General features: G+C 42.0%; 1 long non-coding RNA gene across 1 annotated transcript in view; it reads right to left on the bottom strand.

Moving 5' to 3' along the window:
- LOC129832359 (uncharacterized) overlaps positions 1-20,743 on the bottom strand; it is a 37,415-nt gene extending 16,672 nt beyond the window's left edge. The window contains exon 1 of the long non-coding RNA XR_008755913.1: positions 20,489-20,743. This is a non-coding gene — a long non-coding RNA (uncharacterized LOC129832359). The remainder of the gene's footprint in view (positions 1-20,488) is intronic.
- Between the last annotated feature and the right edge of the window lie 332 nt (positions 20,744-21,075).

Raw genomic sequence — 21,075 nt, forward strand, 5'->3', positions numbered from 1 at the left:
CCCTTTTTTCTCCAAACATAACAATGGTCATTATGGCCAAACAGTTCTATTTTTGTTTCATCAGACCAGAGGACATTTCTCCAAAAAGTACAATCTTTGTCCCCATGTGCAGTTGCAAACCGTAGTCTGGCTTTTTTATGGCGGTTTTGGAGCAGTGGCTTCTTCCTTGCTGAGCGGCCTTTCAGGTTATGTCGATATAGGACTCGTTTTACTGTGGATATAGATACTTTTGTACGTGTCTCATCCAGCATCTTCACAAGGTCCTTTACTGTCGTTCTGGGATTGAGTTGCCCTTTTCACACCAAAGTACATTCATCTCTAGGAGACAGAATGCATCTCCTTCCTGAGTGGTATGATGGCTGCGTGTTCCCATGGTGTTAATACTTGCGTACTCTTGTTTGTACAGATGAACGTGGTACCTTCATGCATTTGGAAATTGCTCCCAAGGATGAACCAGACTTGTGGAGGTCCACAATTTTTTTTCTTAGGTCTTGGCTGACTTCTTTTGATTTTCCCATGATGTCAAGCAAAGAGGCACTGAGTTTGAAGGTAGGCCTTGAAATACATCCACATGTACACCTCCAATTGACTCAAATGATGTCAGTTAGCCTATCAGAAGCTTCTAAAGCCATAACATAATTTTCTGGAATTTTCCAAGCTGTTTAAATCACAGTCAACTTTGTGTATGTAAACTTCTGACCCACTGGAATTGTGATACAGCAAATTATAAGTGAAATAATCTGTCTGTAAACAATTGTTGGAAAAATTACTTGTGTCATGCACAAAGTAGCTGTCCAAACCGACCTTCCAAAACTATAGTTTGTTAACAAGAAATTTGTGGAGTGGTTGAAAAACGAGTTTTAATGACTCCAACCTAAGTGTATGTAAACTTCAGACTTCAACTGTAAGTATTTTGTTGAGGTATCTGTACTTTACTATTTATATTTTGGACAACTTTTACTTCACCACATTCCTAAAGAAAATAAATGTACTTTTCACTGCATGCATTTTCCCCGACACTCAAAAGTACTCGTTACATTTTGAATGCTTAACAGGACAGGAAAATGGTCCAATTCATCACTTATCAAGTGAACACCCCTGCTCATCCATACTGCCTCTGATCTGGTAGACTCACTAAACACAAATGCTTTGTTTGTAAATGATGTCTGAGTGTTGGAGTGTGTCGCTGGCTATCAGTAAATTTAAAAAAAACAAGAAAATGTTGCCGTCTGGTTTGCTTAATATTAGCAATTTGAAATTATTTATACTTTTACATTTACTTTTGATACCGAAGTATATTTTTGCAATTACATTTACTTTTGATACTTAAGTATATTTAAAACAAAATTGTTTTAGACTTTTTATTGGATTACCCACTTATACTTGAGTCATTTTCTATTAAGGTATCTTTACCTCTACTCAAGTATGACAACTGGGTACTTTTTCAACCACTGCTCACATACCCGCTCTTACACACACACACACACACACACACACACACACACACACACACACACACACACACACACACACACGCACACGCACACACACACACGTCTTCCTACTCACTTTGATCACGTATGCCCTGAACATGGTCTATTCAGCTCAATTTGCTTACACCCTCCTCTGTTGAACTGACATACCAGCACTGGTAAGCTTTTCCACACATGCATGTTCATCATGCTTGAGAGAACTGCTGAGTTGAGAGCATCGCACGAGACGTATTTATATACATGTATACATTTCATTGGTGGGAGATGAGGCCACTGCGCAAGTATTGTTTTGAGTTTCATCTAGTCATAATTGAACGGAACACTACGGTCCCTTGATTTCAGGTCAGGAGGCGTTGTGCGTTCAAAAGCAGGATGTGATGATGTACAATGGTTGTTCCATGTGATGGTTAACATTTACATTTACATTTAAGTCATTTAGCAGACGCTCTTATCCAGAGCGACTTACAAATTGGTGCATTCACCTTATATCCAGTGGAACAGCCACTTTACAATAGTGCATCTAAATATTTTAAGGGGGGGGGGGGTTAGAAGGATTACTTTATCCTATCCTAGGTATTCCTTAAAGAGGTGGGGTTTCAAGTGTCTCCGGAAGGTGGTGATTGACTCCGCTGACCTGGCGTCGTGAGGGAGTTTGTTAACCATGGTGATTGTCCTGTACTAAAGTAGCTCTCCTCGATTATTGGTGTGCATGTAAACCTATAGTCTGTATTAAGCACTGGGATAGAATGTCCATTCTGAGGGCATCAGATTCCCCTAATGCACCCTCATCTTCTCAACGCCTGAACAGCTCTAAAATCCTCCATCTCTTCTCTCATCCCAGTGAGCAGCACAAAGCACTGTGGCCATTACTCCACCACTGTCAGATTATCTGGTGTGTGTGTGTGTGTGTGGATGGATGATCCCTTTTTTTCGTGGGGGAATTAACCGCAGATTATTTTTGTTAACACGGGGGTTTGTCATCTCCTCAAAACAGGGCTCTGGGTTATATAAGTAACTTCATCTGCTCCTCTTTGTTATCCCCTATTAATTGGACTGGTTTGCCATGCTATCGTCCCCGATGACATGAGAGAGTGCATTTATTTGATTGCCATTGTTTGGATCCCAAAGTGACGGGATCCGTCAAACTCGGATGCGCCAGTGCCCCTGGAGGTAAGATGGTACAGGGCTCTTCTCACTGGGTGGCTTAGGGGAGGAAGGCACTTTGTATGTCATCTAACTGCTTTCAATAAGAGTAGAGGGATGTAAAAGTCTCCTTTGGTTCCTCTAGTGTAGGGATGGGCAACTGGCAGCCTGCGGGCCATGCCCCCCTTTTGTTGGTCAGCGGTTCAATATCCCAAAAAAGGGAAAACAATATATACTGTACATCAACACCATTATCCCAGAAACCCTAGACCCACTCCAATTAGCATACCGCCCTAACAGAGCCACAGATGATGCAATCTCTATTGCACTCCACACTGCCCTTTCCCACCTGGACAAAAGGAACACCTACGTGAGAATGCTTTCAGCTCAACGCTCAACACCATAGCGCCCTCAAAGCTCATCAATAAGCTAAGGACCCTGGGACTAAACACTTCCCTCTGTAACTGGATCCTGGACTTCCTGACAGGCCACCCCCAGGTGGTAAGGGTAGGCAACAACATCTGCCACGCTGATCCTCAACACAGGGGCCCCTCGGGGGTGCATGCTCAGTTCCCTCCTGTACTCCTTGTTCACTCATGACTGCACAGGCAGGCATGACTCCAACACCATCAATAAGTTTGCCGATAACACAACAGTGGTAGGCCTGATCACCGACAACGACGAGACAGCCTATAGGGAGGAGGTCAGAGACCTGGCCGTGTGGTGCCAAGACAACAACCTCTCCCTCAATGTGATCAAGACAAAGGAGATGATTGTGGACTACAGAAAAAGGAGGGCCGAGCATGCCCCCATTCTCATCGATGGGGCTATAGCGTAGCAGGTTGAGAGCTTCAAGTTCCTTGGTGTCCACATCACCAACAAACTAACATGGTCCAAGCACACCAAAACAGTCAGCCATGAAGAGGACACGACAAAACCTATTCCCCCTCAGGAGACTGAAAAGATTTGTCATGGGTCCTCAGATCCACAAAAGGTTCTACAGCTGCACCATCGAGAGCATCCTGACTGGTTGCATCACTGCCTGGTATGGAAACTGCTCGGCCTCCGACCGCAAGGCACTACAGAGGGTAGTGCGTATTGCCCAGTACAGCCAAGTTCCGTGCCATCCAGGACCTCTATACCAGGCGGTGTCAGAGGAAGGCCCTAAAAATTGTCAAAGACTCCAGCCACCCTAGTCATAGACTGTTCTATCTGCTACAACACAGCAAGCGGAGCACAAAGTCTAGCTCCAAGAGGCTTCTAAACAGCTTCTACCCCAAAGCCATAAGACTCCTGAACATCTAATCAAATGGCTACCAAGACTATTTGCAGTGCCCCCCTCTTCTTTTACGCCGCTGCTACTCTCTGTTATTATCTATGCATAGTCACTTTAATAACTCTACCTATTAGAGGTCGACCGATTAATCGGTCGAGTTCAAGTTTTCATAACAATCGGAATGGACACCGATTTGGACGATTTTTTTTTTTATAATAATAAAAAACAAATTACACCTTTATTTAACTAGTCAAGTCAGTTAAGAACACATTCTTATTTTCAATCACGGCCTAGGAACGGTGGGTTAACTGCCTTGTTCAGGGGCAAAACGACATATTTTTACCTTGTCAGCTAGGGGATTCAATCTTGCAACCTTACAGTTAACTAGTCCAACGCTCTAACCACCTGCCTTACATTGCACTCCATGAGGAGCCTGCCTGTTACGCGAATGCAGTAATCAGCATTGGCCGATTAATTAGGGCCGATTTCAAGTTTTCATAACAATCCGTAATCAGCATTTTTGGATGTCGATTATGACCTATTACATTGCAATCCACGAGGACACTGCGTGGCAGGCTGACCACCTGTTACGCGAGTGCAGCAAGGAGCCAAGGTAAGTTGCTAGCTAGCATTAAACTTATCTTATAAAAAACAATCAATCTTCACAATCACTAGTTAACTACACATGGTTGATGAAATTACTAGGTTAACTAGCTTGTCCTGTGTTGCATATAATCAATGTGGTGGCTGTTAATTTATCATTGAATCACAGCCTACTTCAACTTCGCCAAACGGGTGATGATTTAACAAAAGCACATTGACGAAAAAATCAGAATCTTTGCACAAATGTACCTAATCATAAATATCAATGCCTTTCTTAAAATCAATACACAGAAGTATATATTTTTAAACCTGCATATTTAATTAAAAGAAATTCATGTTAGCAGGCAATATTAACTCGGGAAATTGTATCACTTCTCTTGTGTTCAAGCAGAGTCAGGGTATATGCAACAGTTTGGGCCGCCTGGCTCGTTGTGAACTAATTTGCCAGAAAATATACATAATTATGACAGCATTGAAGGTTGTACAATGTAACAGCGATATTTAGACTTAGGGTTGCCACCCGTTCGATGAAATACGGAACGGTTCCATATTTCACTAAAATAATAAACATTTTGTTTTCGAAATGATAGTTTCCAGATCTGACCATATTAATGATCAAAGGCTCATATTTCTGTGTTTATTATATTATAATTAAGTCTATGATTTGATATTATATTATTATGATAATATATTTGATATTATATTATTATGACTTCAAGCCTATCAACTCCTGAATTAGGCTGGCAATACTAAAGTACCTATTAGAACATCCAATAGTCAAAGGTATATGAAATTCAAATGCTATAGAGAGAAATAGTCGACGCATCATAAATTCTTATAATAACTACAACCTAAAACTTCTTAACTGGGAATATTGAAGAACTGGGAATATTGAACCACCAGCTTTCATATGTTCTGAGGAAGGAACTTAAACGTTAGCGTTTTTACATGGCACATTTGCACTTTTACTTTCTTCTCCAACACTGTGTTTTTGCATTATTTAAACCAAATTGAGCACGTTTCATTATTTATTTGAGAATAAATAGATTTTATTTATGTATTATATTAAGTAAAAAATTGTGTTCATTGTTCATTCAGTATTGTTATAATTGTCATTATTACAAATATATACAGTGGGGAGAACAAGTATTTGATACACTGCCGATTTTGCAAGTTTTCCTACTTACAAAGCATGTAGAGGTCTGTAATTTTTGTCATAGGTACACTTTTTATTTATTTTTTATTTTTATTTCACCTTTATTTAACCAGGTAGGCAAATTGAGAACACGTTCTCATTTACAATTGCGACCTGGCCAAGATAAAGCAAAGCAGTTCGACACATACAACAACACATAGTTACACATGGAGTAAAACAAACATACAGTCAATAATACAGTGAAAAATAAGTCTATATACAATATGAGCAAGTGAGGTGAGATAAGGGAGGTGAAGGCAAACAAAAAATATATATAAATAAGTAAAAATATAAAAGGCCATGGTGGCGAAGTAAATACAATATAGCAAGTAAAAAAAAGTAAAAAAAGTAGAGATAGTAGAGATAGAAAAAAGTAGAGATAGAAATAATGGGGTGCAAAGGAGCAAAATAAATAAATAAATAAATACAGTAGGTAAAGAGGTAGTTGTTTGGGCTAAATTATAGATGGGCTATGTACAGGTGCAGTAATCTATGAGCTGCTCTGACAGCTGGTGCTTAAAGCTAGTGAGGGAGATAAGTGTTTCCAGTTTCAGAGATTTTTGTAGTTCGTTCCAGTCATTGGCAGCAGAGAACTGGAAGGAGAGGCGGCCAAAGGAAGAATTGGTTTTGGGGGTGACCAGAGAGATATACCTGCTGGAGCGCGTGCTACAGGTAGGTGCTGCTATGGTGACCAGCGAGCTGAGATAAGGGGGGACTTTACCTAGCAGGGTCTTGTAGATGACCTGGAGCCAGTGGGTTTGACGACGAGTATGAAGCGAGGGCCAGCCAACGAGAGTGTACAGGTCGCAGTGGTGGGTAGTATATGGGGCTTTGGTGACAAAACGGATGGCACTGTGATAGACTGCATCCAATTTATTGAGTAGGGTTTTGGAGGCTATTTTGTAAATGACATCACCGAAGTCGAGGATTGGTAGGATGGTCAGTTTTACAAGGGTATGTTTGGCAGCATGAGTGAAGGATGCTTTGTTGCGGAATAGGAAGCCAATTCTAGATTTAACTTTGGATTGGAGATGTTTGATGTGAGTCTGGAAGGAGAGTTTACAGTCTAACCAGACACCTAGGTATTTGTAGTTGTCCACATATTCTAAGTCAGAGCCGTCCAGAGTAGTGATGTTGGACAGGCGGGCAGGTGCAGGCAGCGATCGGTTGAAGAGCATGCATTTAGTTTTACTTGTATTTAAGAGCAAATGGAGGCCACGGAAGGAGAGTTGTATGGCATTGAAGCTCGCCTGGAGGGTTGTTAACACAGTGTCAAAAGAAGGGCCAGAAGTATACAGAATAGTGTCGTCTGCGTAGAGATGGATCAGAGAATCACCAGCAGCAAGAGCGACATCATTGATGTATACAGAGAAGAGAGTCGGTCCAAGAATTGAACCCTGTGGCACCCCCATAGAGACTGCCAGAGGCCCGGACAACAGACCCTCCGATTTGACACACTGAACTCGATCAGAGAAGTAGTTGGTGAACCAGGCGAGGCAATCATTAGAGAAACCAAGGCTGTCGAGTCTGCCGATGAGGATGTGGTGATTGACAGAGTCAAAAGCCTTGGCCAGGTCAATGAATACGGCTGCACAGTATTGTTTCCTATCGATGGCGGTTAAGATATCGTTTATGACCTTGAGCGTGGCTGAGGTGCACCCATGGCCAGCTCTGAAACCAGATTGCATAGTGGAGAAGGTATGGTGGGATTCGAAATGGTCGGTAATCTGTTTGTTGACTTGGCTTTCGAAGACCTTAGAAAGGCAGGGTAGGATAGATATAGGTCTGTAGCTGTTAGGGTCAAGAGTGTCCCCCCCTTTGAAGAGGGGGATAACCGCAGCTGCTTTCCAATCTTTGGGAATCTCAGACGACACGAAAGAGAGGTTGAAAAGGCTAGTAATAGGGGTGGCAACAATTTCAGCAGATAGTTTTAGAAAGAAAGTGTTCAGATTATCTAGCCCGGCTGATTTGTAAGGGTCCAGATTTTGCAGCTCTTTCAGAACATCAGCTGACTGTATTTGGGAGAAAGAGAAATGGGGAAGGCTTGGGCGAGTAGCAGAGGGGAGGGCAGTGCTGTTGACCGGGGTAGGGGCAGCCAGGTGGAAAGCATGGCCAGCCGTAGAAAAATGCTTATTGAAATTCTCAATTATAGTGGATTTGTCGGTGGTGACAGTGTTTCCTATCTTCAGTGCAGTTGGAAGCTGGGAGGAGGTGTTCTTATTCTCCATGGACTTTACAGTGTCCCAGAACTTTTTTGAATTTGTGTCGCAGTAAGCAAATTTCTGCTTGAAAAAGCTAGCCTTGGCTTTTCTAACTGCCTGTGTATATTGGTTTCTAGCTTCCCTGAAAAGTTGCATATCACGGGGGCTGTTCGATGCTAATGCAGAACGCCATAGGATGTTTTTCTGTTGGTTAAGGGCAGTCAGGTCAGGAGAGAACCAAGGGCTATATCTGTTCCTGGTTCTAAATTTCTTGAATGGGGCATGCTTATTCAAGATGGTGAGGAAGGCATTTAAAAAAAAAATATCCAGGCATCCTCTACTGACGGGATGAGATCAATATCCTTCCAGGATACATCGGCCAGGTCGATCAGAAAGGCCTGCTCGCTGAAGTGTTTCAGGGAGCGTTTGATAGTGATGAGTGGAGGTCGTTTGACCGCTGACCCATTACGGATGCAGGCTATGAGGCAGTGATCGCTGAGATCTTGGTTGAAAACAGCAGAGGTGTATTTGGAGGGCAAGTTGGTTAGGATGATATCTATGAGGGTGCCCGTGTTTACGGAATTGGGGTGGTACCTGGTAGGTTCATTGATAATTTGTGTGAGATTGAGGGCATCAAGCTTAGATTGTAGGATGGCTGGGGTGTTAAGCATGTTCCAATTTAGGTCGCCTAGCAGCACAAGCTCTGAAGATAGATGGGGGGCAATCAGTTCACATATGGTGTCCAGAGCACAGCTGGGGGCAGAGGGTGGTCTATAGCAGGCGGCAACGGTGAGAGACTTGTTTTTAGAGAGGTGGATTTTTAAAAGTAGAAGTTCAAATTGTTTGGGAACAGACCTGGATAGTAAAACAGAACTCTGCAGGCAATCTTTGCAGTAGATTGCAACACCGCCCCCTTTGGCCGTTCTATCTTGTCTGAAAATCTTGTAGTTGGGGATGAAAATGTCAGAATTTTTGGTGGTCTTTCTAAGCCAGGATTCAGACACGGCTAAAACATCCGGGTTGGCAGAGTGAGCTAAAGCAGTGAACAAAACAAACTTAGGGAGGAGGCTTCTAATGTTAACATGCATGAAACCAAGGCTATTACGGTTACAGAAGTCATCAACAGAGAGCGCCTGGGGAATAGTAGTGGAGCTAGGTACTGCAGGGCCTGGATTCACCTCTACATCACCAGAGGAACAGAGGAGGAGTAGGATAACGGTACGGCTAAAAGCTATGAGAATTGGTCGTCTAGAGCATCTAGAACAGAGAGTAAAAGGACGTTTCTGGGGGCGATAAAATAGCTTCAAGGAATAATGTACAGACAAAGGTATGGTAGGATGTGAATACAGTGGAGGTAAACCTAGGTATTGAGTGATGATGAGAGAGATATTGTCTCTAGAAACATCATTGAAACCAGGTGATGTCATCGCATATGTGGGTGGTGGAAATGAAAGGTTGGATATGGTATAGTGAGCAGGGCTAGAGGCCCTACAGTGAAATAAGCCAATAAACACTAACCAGAACAGCAGTGGACAAGGCATATTTACATTAAGGAGAGGCATGCTTAATCGAGTGATCAATAAGGGTCCAGTGAGTAGAGGTTGGTTGGGGTCACGGCGATCCAGACAGCTGGCCGGGTAGATGGCTATCGGTAGCAATATAGCATAGGATGGAGGTCTATTTTTAGACACCTCGTGCGTTTCCGTCGGTAGATTAGTGGGGTTCCGTGTCTTGTAGAGGGGATCAATCCAATTGGCAAAATAGATATAGTGACCCAAGAAAAAAAAGAAAAAAAATTGTCCGAAATACTTATTAAGATAGCAGCCGATAAGACAGCTAACGATTAGCGGGCCCCAGGTGAGCGTTCAGGTAACGTCGCGACGGAGGTGCCAGTTGGATAACTCCCTCGGGCAGATAACGTCGGCAGTCAATCGTGAAGGCCCGGTGGGGCTCCGTATCTGCAGCAAAAAAAACCCGGGTCCGGATAGGTGACTGTAGCCCAGGAATGGCTGATGGAACTCCTCAGCTGGCTAGCTCCGGAATAATTTAAGTTTGCTCCGGGATCGACGTAAGCCAATAGTCACACGGTTTGCAGCTAGCTAGCTGCGAAATCAAGGTGCAAATGTCCAGAGCCTGCGGCTGAAATCCGGGGAAACTGAGAGAAAAAAAAGGCCCGGTATGCTCCGGTCCGAGTCGCGTTGCACAAAAGTGCCGGTAGATTATCGAGCTAAAGGAATAGCTGATGACCACAAAACATGGGCAGCTGAAACACCAACGCTAGCCAGCAAGCCGGCTAACTTCTGGGCAGCTTCAAATTAGCTTTCGGCTAACTTCTGGTTAGCTTTCTGGCTAACTTCTGATTAGCCCCTGGTTAGCTTCACTGTGGATTTTCAGATTTGAGGTAAATAAAACTTTTTTGTTGTAATTGGTGAGGCGGGTTGCAGGAAAGCTTTTGTAGTTGAGTTCTTGGATAATAAAAAAATATAAAACATATGCGAAGAAGGTGTAAATATATATATACAGGACAAGACAGTACGAGGACAAAAATGACGTCTGAACTGCTAAGCCATCTTGGAAACTTCAACTGTGAGAGACGGAATCTAAAACAAAAATCCAGAAAATCACATTGTATATAATTGTCATTATACAGGTAATGAGTGGAGAACAGGAGGGCTTCTTAAAGAAAAACTAACAGGTCTGTGAGAGCAGGAATTCTTACTGGTTGGTAGGTGATCAAATACTTATGTCATGCAATAAAATGCAAATGAATTACTTAAAAATCATACAATGTGATTTTCTGGATTTTTGTTTTAGATTCCGTCTCTCACAGTTGAAGTGTACCTATGTAAACAATTACAGACCTCTACATGCTTTGTAAGTAGGAAAACCTGCAAAATCGGCAGTGTGTCAAATACTTGCTCTCCCCACTGTATATATAAAAAAAAAAAAAAAAATTTTTTTTAAAAATCGGCCAATTAATCGGTATCGACTTTTTTTGGTCCTCCAATAATCTGTTTTGGTATCGGCGTGATAATCATAATCAGTCAACCTCTAATCTGAACTTGTAACAATCATGGTCGAATTACCGACTGGGGGAAGCCATTTTTTTGTTGTCACTCTTGATGATTAGGGCCCCCAAAAGGGTAGGGCTGGCTCCGACAGCATGTGTGGGTGTCACGCCCTGACCTTAGAGAGCCTTTTTATGTCTCTATTTGGTTTGGTCAGGGTGTGATTTGGGTGGGCATTCTATGTTCTTTATTTCTATGTTTTGGCTGTGTATGGTTCTCAATCAGGGACAGCTGTCAATTGTTGTCTCTGATTGGGAATCATACTTAGGCAGCCTTTTTTCCTTTGGTGTTTGTGTGTAGTTGACTTTGTTAGTGGCACTATAGCCCTAGTAAGCTTCACGGTCATTTCTTTGTTTCTTGTTTTGTTGGCGACATTCTAAATAAAAGAAAATGTACGCTCACCACGCTGCACCTTGGTCCGGTCATTTCCACCCTGACGACGTTCGTGACAGTGGGTATGGATGTGGGTACGCAGAACCAGCAAGCCACTACAGCCCATCATGACGAGTTCAGATTTTTTGTGCCCCCCCCACTCCCATCAAAGTTACCCAACCCTTCTCCAGTGAGTCAGTGGATAATACACAACTTTCAGACATTCTTTTTCGATTTAAGAAGTTATATGACCATTTTATCCACCACAAATACTCTGGAGATGTTAAACTCTCAGATAAAACAGTTCCCAAAAGGTAGAATATAACAATTGTATTGGCTGATTTGTTAGATTGCCGTAAGCGGTTTACTTTTCATTATTATTCAAATTGTTAATGGCCTTGGTTCAGCTCCCAGAAAACAAAAGACATTACCTAAATCGAGTTGAAAGTAGCAAAGCTCTCTTTTACTAAAGTTATTATAGGAACATCTGAGTCATTTTGCATGAGATTAGCTTGCGGAAGCATTTAAAGTGCAACCAATTACATTTTCTATGGAGACTCGGATGTGTCGTTGTCAAACTTGACCATAAAGAATAACATTTTTTTTTTTTTAAAGTAGGATATTACCACAAGCGAACATTTCCACTGTTAATGTGGATACTAAACATTTCTATGATCTTGTAACCCACCCCCTGATGAATTTGTATTAGGTGTTATGTCTAACTCAAGAGTCCCGGTTACATGGCCGTTAGGATAACAGTAGTTCAGCCACTATGTATCCCAATCCTTCTCAGCTGCAATGTGACTCATTTTGTTCCATTATTAATGCTTCATCACCCTCTCCATCCCCAGTCCCCCACCCTCTCAATTATGCCCCCCATCCAAAAGTCCATGGAGCATAGAGGAATTACAGTCTGGACAGAGGATGTACTGTATATGGTTAAAAAAAAAACACTAAAAAAAACAGGGATGTCTGGTTCAATGCTTGTAAGCCACAATAATTGACTCTCCATCTGCTGCGATGGCCAGAGGACTGAGAACTAAGGACAGATGAAGCTGACCAGAAGTTCACATAAACCCGATGAGATAAGGGCACACTGAAACATACACATCCTTACCGTTGCGTTGTTCTTATTTCCTCAACCTCATTCACATATGCTCTGCACTCTCACGCACTTATTTGGTCACATGCATGCACATACACGCAAATGCAAGCACCTATGCACGCACACACATTCTGAAGGGGATTGTTGGCCTGTGACAGTAAACCTCTTGAAAGAGGATGACCTAGTACATTTCAAGTGCAGTGAAGTTGCAGTGACAGTCTCTGTCAGCTACCATCATCCTTCACCTTTATCTACTGTGTGCCTTGTTGTGCCACAGACATTATGGTAAAACACTTTGGCTCAACTTTCTTCTTTCCTTCCATCACACTAAGGCATGATCTGTCAATACAAGCACAATTTGTCAATACAAAAAACAAAGCCACTGTTCCTCGTGGGCGGGCACACGTGGAGAAAAACATATTGAAAAAACGAAACATTTCCTCACTTCCAGTTCAAGAATGAGGACTATATACTAAATCAGTTTGAAACGGTGTCTATAGACATTTAATAAGCATAGCACTCGATGGCTTTTACTGTCAAACATTGTGTGTTTCTACAGTGTAACTATGCCAGCTTGGCAATGGAGCAGATGCTCAGTACATGTAAGCCTGTGCCCTACTTCAGGCATCTCATTGACATTCTGCCACTTGATTTGAAAAAATGCTAAAGAAAGAAGTTAATTAAACTATTACCAGCTGCTTATGCCCTTCCATCAAGTTCACTCAGCTGTAAAATAATCAAAATAATGGAAGAGATTGTTTGAGGTTATATGCCTTAACTTTTGAAAATTCTAAACTTTCACACAACGTTTATCAAAGCAAGAAATGATTTTGAAAGAAGAAGCAAAGTACTTTAAGCATCTGTTCTCTTTTCAGCCTCCTCCATTTCCACTAACTATACTTAACTGTAAGGATTTTTTTCCCTAATAATAGTGTAAAATTAACACCTGTACAGAAAGACTTGTGTGAGGGCCAAATTGCAGGGGAGGAACTTCTTGATGCAATTAAAGCCTTTAGGCCAGGGGAAAATCAAGGGCTGGATGGCATACCAGTTGAGGTAAATGAAACCTTTTTTGATCAACTCAAAGATCCACCATAAGAATGATTTAACCACTGATATAAAAATGGTAAACTATCAGGTGCTCAGCAAGAAGGTTTGATTTCACTTTTACTGAAACAGGATAGAGGTGGTAAGTATAAAGATCCAGTCAAAAAAACCAAGAGGCCACTTCAGTGTTGTAATGCAAACATCCTCGCAAAATGCATAGCACATCAAATTAAAAAAGGTGTTGTCGGATATTATTCATCCTGATCAGACAGTTTTTTTACATGGAAGATATATTGACGATAATATAAGACAAGTCCTTGAAACAATAGATCACTCTAGGAAACCAGGTCTGGTATTCATAGCATATTCTGAAGTACAACTAGAATTTACATATAAATGCCTGGAGTATTTCAAGTTTAGGAGAATCTGTTATACAATGGGTTAAAGTTACAGTGCATTCAGAAGGACTATTCAGACCCCTTAACTTTTTCCACATCTTGTTACGTTGCAGCCTTATTCTGAAATGGAATACATAACATCCCCCCCCCCCCTCCCACACACACAAATCTACAAACAAACAGCACATAATGACAGAATGAAAACAGATTTTTAGACATTTTTGCAAATTTATTAAAAGTAAAAAACAGAAAACAAATATACAAACAAAGGTTTGGACACACCAACCATTCAAGGGTTTTTCTTAATTTGTACTATTTTCTACATTGTAGAATAATAGTGAAGACATCAAAACTATGAAATAACCCATATGGAATCATGTAGTAACTGAAAAAGCGTTCAACAAATTAAAATATATTTTATATTTGAGATTCTTAACATTAGCTACACCTCCAGGCTGTGCAAGGGTTATTTGACCAAGAAGGGTGATGGAGTGCTGCATCAGATGACCTGGCCTCAACAATCACCCGACCTCAACCCAATTGAGATGGTTTGGGAAGAGTTGGAGCGCAGATTGAAGGAAAAGCAGTCAACAAGTGCTCAGCATATGTGGGAACTCATTCAAGACTGTTGGAAAAGCATTCCAAGTGAAGCTGGTTGAGAGAATGCCAAGAGTGTGCAAAGCTGTCATCAAGCCAAAGGGGGGCTACTTTGAGCAATCTCAAATATAAAATATATTATGATTTGTATAACACTTTTTTGGAGTTAAACAAAGGTGTATCCTGTTTCCATTGATCATCCTTGAGATGTTTCTATAACAGGATTGTATTTTATAGGATTGTTTATTTTATATAGCCCTTCGTACATCAGCTAATATCTCGAAGTGCTGTACAGAAACCCAGCCTAAAACCCCAAACAGCAAGCAATGCAGGTGTAGAAGCACGGTGGCTAGGAAACACTCCCTAGAAAGGCCAAAACATAGGAAGAAACCTAGAGAGGAACCAGGCTATGAGGGGTGGCCAGTCCTCTTCTGGCTGTGCCGGGTGGAGATTATAACAGAACTATGCCAAGATGTTCAAAATGTTCATAAGTGACAAGCATGGTCAAATAATAATCATGAATAATTTTCAGTTGGCTTTTCATAGCCGATCATTAAGAGTTGAAAACAGCAGGTCTGGGACAGGTGGCGGTTCCATAACCGCAGGCAGAACAGTTGAAACTGGAATAGCAGCAAGGCCAGGTGGACTGAGGACAGCAAGGAGTCATCATGCCCGGTAGTCCTGACGTATGGTCCTAGGGCTGTAGTAAATTCAATTAATTGGGCATGATTTGGAAAGGCACACACCTGTTGTCGATATTAGGTCCCACAGTTGACAGTGCATGTCAGAGCATAAACCATGAGGTTGAGGTTGAAGGAATTGTCCATAGAGCTCCAAGACAGGATTGTGTGGAGGAACAGATCTGGGGAAAGGTACCCCAAAAAATTCTGCAGCATTGAATGTCCCCAAGAGCACAGTGGCCTCCATCATTCTTGAATGGAAAAAGCTTGGAACCACCAAGACTCTTCCTAGAGCTGTCCGCCAAGCCAAACTGAGCAATCGGGGGAGAAAGGCTTTGGTCAGGGAGATGACCAAGAACTCGATGGTCACTCTGACAGTGTTCCAGAGTTCCTCTGTGGAGATGGGAGAACCTTCCACAAGGACACCATCTCTGCAGCACTCCACCAATCAGGCCTTTATGGTAGAGTGGCCAGACGAAAGCCACTCCTCAGTAAAAGGAACATGACAGCCCACTTGGAGTTTGCCAAAAGGCATCTGGTCTAATGAAACTAAGATTGGACACTTTGGCCTGAATGCCAAGCGTCACGTCTGGAGGAAACCTGGCACCATCCCTACGGTGAAGCATGGTTGTGGCAGCATCTTGCTGTGTTTTTCAGTTGCAAGGACTGGGAGACCAGTCAGGATCGAGGGAAAGATGACCGGAGCAAAGTACAGAGAGATCCTTGAGGAAAACCTGCTCCAGAGCGCTCAGGACCTCAGACTGGGGAGAGGTTTCAACTTCCAAAAGGACAATGACCCTAAGCACACAGCCAAGACAACGCAGGAGTGGCTTTGGGACAAGTCTCTGAATGTCATTGAGTGGCCCAGCCAGAGCCCGGACTTGAACCCGATCGAACATCTCTGGAGAGACCTGAAAATAGCTGTGCAGTGACGCTCCCCATCCAACCAGACAGAGCTTGAGAGGATCTGCAGAGAAGAATGGGATAAACTCCCCAAATACAGGTGTGCCAAGCTTGCAGCGCCATACCCAAGAAGACTCAAGGCTGTAATCGCTGCCAAAGGTGCTTCAACAAAGTACTGAGTAAAGGGTCTGAATACTTATGTGAAAGTGATTAAAAAAAAATTGTTGATACATTTATAAAAATGTTTTCACTTTGTCATTATGGCGTATTGTGTGTAGATTGATGATAACAAAAGATATTTCATACATTTTAGAATAAAGGAACAAAATGTGGAAAAAGGGGTATGGATACTTTCTGAATGCACTGTATAATGGTTAGTACTTATACATTATAAATAATGTTTTTAGTCATATCTAGATGTACATTACATCAAAACATCAAATTACTTTATTTTTGCTGTAACTACTGAACATCTAAAAAGTGCCATGTATGTAAAAATGTGTGTAGAATGTACATGTACAAACAAAAGAAAAATCTGTATTAACAAAATATGTTTTGAAATGACTTGCCTTTCTGTCGGTTTAGGATCTTAGCATCTAACATGAAATGTGATTCAAAGTAAATAATTGAGAATGCTATAGGCCTAAGTATGTCTGGCAGTGCAGTCAATGTTTTTTAAATTATATATTTCCGCACTAGGAGGTTGAAATAACAATGAAATTGTTAAAATTATGATCATGCCCTTTTAGTGTAGGATATTTTATTACATTTTTTGCATGGAATTGTTTAGGTGGGAGTGAAGTTTTTGACCCAGAGCATGATATCCCAATCAGATCTGATTATTCTATGACCAGTCATCTTTTATTTGCTTATGTATTCTCCTACTTTGAAGGGGTTAGCGGGGTAGGCTCTAGAGTCTAGATGATCCGCAAATCAGGGCTGTTTATGTAAGTATTTAACATTTTTATCAACACGACAACACAATAAAAATGAGCATTTCAATGACAAAAGGGGGCTCAGGAAAATAAATGATAACTGGCAGCTTCATTAAATAGTACCCGCAAAACACCAGTCTCAACGTCAACAGTGAAGAGGCGACTCCGGGATGCTGGCCTTCTAGGCAGAGTTCCTCTGTCCAGTGTCTGTGTTCTTTTGCCCATCTTAATCTTTTATTTTTATTGGCCAGTCTGAGATATGGCTTTTCCTTTGCAACTCTGCCTAGAAGGCCAGCATCCCGGAGTCGCCTCTTCACTGTTGACTGTGAGACTGGTGTTTTGCAGGTACTACTTAATGAAGCTGCCAGTTGAGGACTTGTGAGGCGTCTGTTTCTCAAACTAGACACTCTAATGTACTTGTCCTCTTGCTCAGTTGTGCACCGGGGCCTCCCACTCCTCTTTCTATTCTGGTTAGAGACAGTTTGCGCTGTTCTGTGACGTGAGTAGTACACAGCGTTGTATGAGATCTTCAGTTTCTTTGCAATTTCTCGCACGGAATAGCCTTCATTTTTCAGAACAAGAATAGACTGACGGGTTTCAGAAGAATGGTCTTTATTTCTGGCCATTTTGAGCCTGTAATGGAACCCACAAATGCTGAAGCTCCAGATACTCAACTAGTCTAAAGGCCAGTTTCATTGCTTCTTTAATCAGAACAACAGTTGTCAGCTGTGCTAACATAATTGCAACAGGGTTTTCTAATGATCAACTTGGATTAGCTAACACAACGTGCCATTGAAACACAGGAGTGATGGTTGCTGATCATGGGCCTCTTTACGTCTATGTAGATATTCCATTATAAATCTGCCGTTTCCAGCTTCAATAGTCATTTACAACATAAACAATGTCTGCACTGTATTTCTGATAAATTTGATGTTATTTTAATAGATTTTTTTGTTTGCCTTTCTTTCAAAAACAAGGGCATTTCTAAGTGACCCCAAACTTTTGAATGGTAGTTTATATTTTTTTTTTTACAAAATATTGCAGAATTTTTCCACTCACAAAAAGCTTATTTCTCTCAAATTTTGCACAAATTTGTTTACATTCCTGTTAGTGAGCATTTCTCCTTTGCCAAGATAATCCATCTACCTCACTGGTGAGGCATATCAAGAAGCTGATTAAACAATTGATTACCTTGTGCTGGGGACAATAAAAGGCCACTCTAAAATGTGCAGTTTTGTCACAACACAAGGCCACAGATGTCTCAAGTTGAGGGTGTGTGCAATTGGCATGCTAACTGCAGGAATGTCCACCAGAGCGGCTGCCAGAGAATTTAATATTAATTTCTCTACCATAAGCCACCTCCAACGTCATTTTAGAGAATTTGACAGTACGTCCAACCGGCCTTAAAACTGCAGACCACTTGTAACCACGCCAGCCTAGGAAGTCCACATCCAGCTTCTTCACCTGCGGGATCGTTTGAGACCAGCCACCCAGACAGCTAATAAAACTGTGGGTTTGCACAACTGAAGAATTTCTGCACTTTCTGTCAGAAACCGTCTCAGGGAAGTGCATCTGCCTGCTCGTTGTCCTCACCAGGGTCTTGACCTGACTGCAGTTCGACGTCGTAAGAGACTTCAGTGGGCAAATGCTCACCTTCGATGGCCACTGGTATGCTGGAGATGTGTGTTCTTCACAGATTAAACCAGGTTTTAACTGTACCGGGCAGACGACAGACAACATGTATGGAGTTGTGTGGGCGAGCGGTTTGCAGATAATGTTGTGAACAGAGTGCCCCATGCTGACGGTGGGGTTATGGTATGGGCAGGCATAAGCAATTTGAATGCACAGAGATACTGTGACGAGATGCTGAGGCCCATTGTCGTACCATTCATCCGCCATCATCACCTCATGTTTCAGCATGATAATGCACAGCCCCATGTCGCAAAGATCTGTACACATTTCCTGGAAGCTGAAAATGTCCCAGCTCTTCCATGGCCAGCATACTCACCAGATATGTCACCCATTGATTGAGCATGTTTGGGATGCTCTGGATTGACGTGTACAACAGCGTGTTCCAGTTCCCACCAATAACTTCACACAGCCATTGAAGAGGAGTGGGACAACATTCCACAATCAACAGCCTGATCAACTCTATGCAAAGGAGATGTGTCACGCTGTATAAGGTAAATGGTGGTCACACCAGATACTGACTGGTTTTCTAATCTACACACCCTTACTTCTTTTTTCAAGGTATCTGTGACCAACAGATGAGTATTCCCACTCATGTGAAATCCATAGATCAGGGCCTAATGAATTTATTTAAATTGACTGATTTCCTTATATGAACTGTAACGCTGTAAAATATTTGAAATTGTTGCATGTTGTGTTTATGTTTGTTCCGTGTACATAACCTTTCAAATAAACGATGAAGTGGGTAATGTAAATTGTTGCAATAACCAGCAGGAGTTATTGCAAGTCTTACAAACAAGAATGTGAGCAGTCTTTAAACCATAATTCATCTTGGGTTTGATTCATTTACTTTTTGATGGTTTTCTATACATTCAAAATATATTATCCACAATTTGAGTAGTAAGAGGCTCAAGCAGTTAGTCTTTTTTTTTTCTTTTTCTCCCAGTCTTAACTCTGGATCTTTGAAAATAATTTTTTATAAATGTATGTTAACATTAAAAACAGTCACAACAGCCAGGGATACTGTCTACAGGACACAGTCTCTGAGCTAAGAGAGACAGAGAGGGGAAGAGGAGAGAGAGGAGAGGAAGAGGAGAGAGAGGAGAGGAAGAGGAGAGAGAGAGATGAGGAAGAGGAGAGAGAGAGAGGAAGAGGAGAGAGAGAGAGGAAGAGGAGAGAGAGAGGAAGAGGAGAGAGAGAGGAGAGGAAGAGGAGAGAGAGGAGAGGAAGAGGAGAGAGAGGAGGAAGAGGAGAGAGAGAGAGAGAGGAGAGGAAGAGGAGAGAGAGGAGAGGAAGAGGAGAGAGAGAGAGAGAGGAGAGAGAGGAGAGAGAGGGGAAATGAAATAATGCATTAGCACTGGGTAGTAGCACTGGGTAGTAAAAAAAAAAGCACAATACTCCAGATGGAACAATTTGCCAGAGGTGATAATTTTCCCGCAGTCATTCATTTACCAACAGCAAGAAATAGCCTAATCCCTTTCAGCCTCTCTGCTGCACCTGATAGCCTACCCAACACAACAGCGCGCATCATGTCGCTCACCTGTCTGCATCCTAACGCCATTCACCTGTGCTGAAGTAAGTGAGACACTGCAGGCTACTGTTGCGCCACACGTGCTATGACGTAGGCAACCTTGAAAAACACTAGCATAGTTTGAAAAACAGTAGTCTGTCCGAAATCTCATAATAAGTGTTCACTACATGACTTGATTAGCGTAATTGTAGCCTTAAAACCGTGATGTCGTTGAGCTCTAAAATATTACAATTAGAGCGGAGGGTTTCTTACCTGCGCTGACATCAAGGATAACTCCATCATTGGGTTAATGGGTTTCGGGAATCGTCAGGCTGTTAGAAAATTCAATACACTAACAGTGGGGAAAATGTAAGATTGAGTACGAAAGCTTCGTATTCAGCGAGGTCTCATCCGTGGTGCACACTACTAGGCTTCGCTGGAACAGCACGATCTTGATTCGTCTAAACGCACTTAATGGAAGAGCCCACCCAGTGGATTCGTGCTGCAGGCGTGCAAGGCAACCTTGCAGAATTATTGATGCAAGTTTGCCTTTGACAGTTAAACTCTTTGACACTTCTACCCACTACATCCCCTTCCTCTTTTCCTTCATATGTTTTGAGGGGAGGACATTCTATTGGAGATGGATACTTGAATGATGTATTTATGTTTGAGTTCATTGACACAAGATAGGCAAGCTCTGTTATTCCCCCTTGTAAACAGGATTGGACTGGCCATTGGTATTTCGTGCAAATGCCAGATGGGCTGGTCCATTTTTAGCCTAATAGGCCTGTCTTAACTCGTTTTTTTTTTTTTGCACAAAATTATCATTATCTGGCTAATAATCGGGGCCTCAAGGAACA

The sequence above is a fragment of the Salvelinus fontinalis genome, chromosome 33 (genome assembly GCF_029448725.1).
Source record: "Salvelinus fontinalis isolate EN_2023a chromosome 33, ASM2944872v1, whole genome shotgun sequence".
Lineage (NCBI taxonomy): Eukaryota > Metazoa > Chordata > Actinopteri > Salmoniformes > Salmonidae > Salvelinus > Salvelinus fontinalis.